Raw genomic sequence first — 5002 nt, forward strand, 5'->3', positions numbered from 1 at the left:
CTTTGTGTGAGCTAAGTGTTCAATTCCTATCTATTTTAATCGAGAGTATTTGACCTTTAAGGAGTTCACTGTTTACCGATTGTGAAAGAGGAGGTACTCTGATTCTAGGAGGGGCTTGCTCTCCTAATACTGGATTCATTGCAGCTCAGGTTCTGACCCTTTGAAATGGATGTCTGAGTTGAGTGGAGGGAAGAGCATGTGATTGATAGCTAGGCACAATCCTGGGAATCGGCTTACTTGGGCTTGGTGCATCTTGGTCTGAATGATTCATAACTGCCCCTTGGGATGTGTGGATTCTCATGAACTCTTCCAATAACATGAGCGCTTTTATCATCTCTGCCATCTCTTCTCTTTTAGACATCAGTAATCATGGACCCATTCTTGGAGCAGATAATCGAGTAAAGTTCTCAAGTATAAGTTCACACCCAGTATGTTTCTGCCATTATCAGCGTGGTTTAGTAGCTCTCATGAATTTCTTTCGAGCCTGGTATGCTCTAGAGATGTCTCCATGACGATAATCTTCAGTGTAGCAGAACAACTCTCATCAATGTGTTCGCACGTCTCCTCAGTCCATGCAGCCAGCTTTTCTGCCAACTTCTCTTCGTGTCTCCCATAAAGTCGACGTCAACAAGAAAGGGCAAGTCTGAACGTACCTCGAAGCCTCAGCATTAAGCTGATGACAGGTAGTTCTTCCACTGTATGCCCTTTCAGATTCTGGAAACTGACCAGTGAACTCAGGTCTTTGGGCAGCAGCGGTATCTCCAACTTACACAGATTCCCGAACCAAAGACTTAAGCCAATCTCCATATAGGGCGGCAGCCCCTCCATCACATTGATCCACCAACAGAATTCTGCCCAGTTACCTTGGATCCACCAGCCGCAACAAGCTCGTGGTACAAACCAACATTCCACCTGGAATCCAACCGGTAAGTGACATTCACAGTGGTTGATGCATTAAGTCAATGTTGGGGGAGAGGCTGCTTTAGACGAGAGGTCCCTAAGGGAAATGTGATTATATCAACAAGGGTCCCATGGTCTTTTCTCTTCCCTCTTTCCTTTTTTTCATATCTGTATACACAGTAAAAACCGAGGGAAGTGTGTCCATGTTCAGTTTATGGATTCACACCTATTTAAACTTTCTAACAGTTCACAGTACACAGAGACCCACTCCAGGAAACTCATGTTTGTGTAATATCCATTCACCCAGAATACATATCCGTCTGTTGCTTTCTGCTGAAACACCCACACTCTCAGAACATGGATCCATTAGTTTCATGAGGGCTGAAATTCCTAGAAATGAAACCAATCCCAACGTGCACTTTCCTGTCTGTCTCTTTTGCTCTTAGTACAGTTTTGCAGAGCTACTTGTCTTTGTTATAGGCTTATGGCATTTCTTCTCTACCTAGGTTAGAATATGGCATTCATTCATCCTGTTGGAATTCTTGTAAGTCTATATCCCTTTCTATGAACTACTGTTGTTGAAAACCGTCATTTGCTTTGGGTCAAGATATGCACTTCTGGATCATTATCTATGAATACTAATGCACGCGTTTGTGTTCTGAATACAAGTGTTTTGAGTACATGCTAGCCGCGATACTGGGTCATTGCGTGATGAATGATCCTTGACATCACTTTGAGTATTTTGTTTTGAATAATCATGGTTGTTTGGTATATGTCAGCCAACTGTAACCTTTTGGTGTTTGTTTGTTTGTCTGATTTTTTGTTTGTTTTGCAAACACATTAGGCCATGCATCTCTCCTTTTGCTTCAGACAGACAGTCATATAAGCTGATTCACTTAAGATAGTGCTTAAAATCACCTATGATTTCCTGCTACCCTCTCCCATCTTTAAGATTTTGATGTCCTACTTACCTTCTTCTTCTTACTTCTTTGCAACTCAGGCTCTTCTTGCATTTGCAATAATGGTTTTGTTTTTTCCATTTCATCATGCTACTTTTCTACTCAGGGTAGGATCCTCAATTTTTGTTTTAGGATCAGTCTCAAACTGCTGAATTCTTTTAAGGTTTGATCGTCAGTGAAATTCCCTAGCTCTGCTGTTGTTATAAACGGCGGTCATTTGGCATAGGCTACCCTAGATTGCAGCTTTTTCTCATTCAGGATATGGTCTATGTCCTCGCACTTCTCCCCGTGCAGCAAAATTTCTGCCGAGATATCAGCTGAAACCCCTCTGGAGGTTCTGTTGTGACTAAGTTGCTTTCCTCGAGGTGCATTTTACATCACTGGGATGATCATGAAATTTGTTTATTTGAATTCTACAGCTGCTTGTTGGTCTATTGGTATTCCACGTCATTTGGACGCTATGTACTTCCTGAATTCGTATAGATGATCCTTTCTTGGCTTTCAGCAAGTTTCATTCTGATTTTTCTACGAATTACTTTTCAGAATTTTTATTTTTTCTCTTGCTTTTCCATTTGGGAATTCTATGAGTCCTATTCTTTCCTGCTTTGTCTTAACCCATGATTCAACAGCGATGTTTGCGTTGGTTTGCAGTTGCTTTTCTGTGTCTTCTTCTGATCGATTGATTTCTGTTCCCCTGTCGTCACAGTCATTCACGAGTCCCTGTGCATTATGTAGTCTGCATAGGCCTGACTTTAGCCCAGTTATTATCTCACCTATTGAGTTTTCTCTCATTATTTTTTCTTCTTTAGACTTTCTCTTCCTTTTTTCTGGTATTCTGCCTTTTGTTTTTCAGAGGCCCTGCTGTTCATTAGTGTTTTCCTCACTTCCATTTTCAGTGCTTTCTCTGGTAGCGTTTTGCCGTCTAGTTGTTTGAAAGCTTATTTTTTGGGCCTTTAATCACTTTGTAACAGAAAATGGCACTTCCTGTTTTTTTTTTACTATACTTCTTTTTCTCTACTCTACAAGTACTATCAGGTATGTAGTATAGACTTATAGGGGTTGGATTTATGAAAACTTTAGAGTATTTTGTGTAAGCAATTCCATGGCATTTCTGAGAGGACAATTTTCCCTAGACCTTGATGCCATGCCCTGTTCCTGTGTGTGTTGTCTGTTATATCTCTAATTGCTGGTGTTCCCTTTGTTGTGATGAACACACCATTGTATTTCAGTTAGTAGAACCTCATTTTTATTACGCTAATCTCACAGTTCTGAAAGGGCACAAGGCACTTCCTCTACTGGAAATGAAGCTTCTATATTTTTTCAGGTCTTCATTCCTCTGTATGTCATTTTGGAGTGTCTCCAAAAGAGCTTACAGAGAGTGCGCTTGTACTTTCTACTGCCATGGGAATGTCCCAATGTTACCAGTTCTTCCCAGAGCTTCTCTGTCTACAGAAACACCAGTGGAATCATATGTATGAATGTCATACTTCAGGGCCTGCTGGGATGATCCCGCAGACCGACCTATGTGTCCTCGGTGCAGTACCCTGTCAGTACCGTCCAAAATGTAGCATCTGCATTTGGGAGATAATGCTGTAAGAAATGCTTCATCTTCTCATGCTGTGGACTTTGACCACTCTTCCTTGTTCTCTCATCCTTGAGTCATGTGTTCACTAAAGCAAACACAGAGCTGTTCCGTATCCTCTGCCTCAAACCAGACCGTTATCCAAGTCTAGGTGACGAGTATAACAGATCCTAAAACTTTTAATACTGATTTCAAACCCAATGCCCCCTGGAACCCTCAGACCAGATGCATGATATCTCTGATTGATCCCCACACGTGCTGTATTGGCAAAATATCATATTGTTCCCTGGTCCTGCAGATGCAGTGGATGTGGCCATAGGACATATCGATAAACTCAACCTCACGCGCCAGTGCGGTTGCTGTCTCACTGAGGTCACAGTTCTCTTTGCGCTCTTGAAAGTACCCACCAAAACCCACAACACACTCTAGATCCCTGAGTTCTGCGTGGGCCACCATCCGTAGCCCTATCCCTCTTTTTCGCTGCCTCTGCTAGCTCAGATTTGGCAGCTCGGAACGTGGTCTCAGATTCAATTGTGGGGATATTTTGTGCTAATTTTTTGAGTTCTGTCAGCCAAGCATCTGCTGTGCACTCTTCTAACACTCAGCGCATCACCTTCAATCCCATGCTTGCTGCCTTCTTGAGAGTGTGCTTCAAAGGTAAGCAGTGTTTCACCTTTGATGCTCCATTACCAGAGGTCAGATCCTGCACTGGTTTCCATTCTCTACTTTGCCTTCTCCTTCTCCTAGGTTTTCTGTGGCCTCATCCTGTCTTTGGAATAACAGACCACTCTTATGCAAGTGTCCTGTGCCAAGTGCTTGGTGAGTGGATGTTTACAATGCTGTGTGTATGGGAGCGAGTTAGAGCAATTTGCACTTGTTCTCTGCCTACTGGGCATCAATAAATCAACACTTTCCACATATAATTCACAGAAATTGGATGTTTGTTTAGCTCCATTTTCTATATAGCCATGGTCCGAGGTTTTGTCCGAAGACTCCTGCTTTGAACTAGGGGAGGCTGGGTCACATGTTTCCCTCCATCCCCAGCCCAGCTGGAAGCCTGAAAGATGCCCAGGTCAGTCCGTGTCCCATTTTCAGCCCTGCTCCACCCTGGCCTGTCCTAATGCCACATGGCCCTGTCATACATCTGGCTGGCAAGCGTTCCTTGCGGTAGAGAATCTATCCCCTCTTCTCCGCATTTGCCCCCTGCCTGGTGCCCCTCTATATCTGCCCTCACGCTCTCCCGGCCTCTCAGCGCCATCTCCCCTCCTCCTCCCCATAGTGTCTCAGCGTTTTCCTGCCTTTGGTGAGATGGGGCCATTTCTCTCAAGGGTCGTTTTAAATATTCAGATTTTTAAATTTTTATTTTATTGAATTATATTCAGTTTACAATTTTGTGTCAATTTCTGGTGTACAGCTCAATGCTTCAGTCATACAGTAACATTCGTATATTCATTTTCATGTCCTTTCTCACCATGAGCTACTACAAGATTTTGACTATGGTTCCCTGTGCTGTGTGGTATAAACTTGTTGCTTTATTTTATATTTACCACTCACTATCTGC

The 5002-nt window shown here is 42.9% G+C and overlaps 1 long non-coding RNA gene across 1 annotated transcript; it reads left to right on the top strand.

Annotated features, from left to right (window-relative positions):
- The first annotated feature begins 374 nt into the window (after positions 1 to 374).
- On the top strand, positions 375 to 4364 carry LOC135319372 (uncharacterized). The gene is made up of 2 exons (XR_010377891.1): positions 375 to 926; positions 4189 to 4364. It is a non-coding gene; the product is annotated as an uncharacterized LOC135319372 (long non-coding RNA).
- Positions 4365 to 5002: the final 638 nt, after the last annotated feature.

This window comes from Camelus dromedarius, chromosome 26, assembly GCF_036321535.1.
Source record: "Camelus dromedarius isolate mCamDro1 chromosome 26, mCamDro1.pat, whole genome shotgun sequence".
NCBI lineage: Eukaryota > Metazoa > Chordata > Mammalia > Artiodactyla > Camelidae > Camelus > Camelus dromedarius.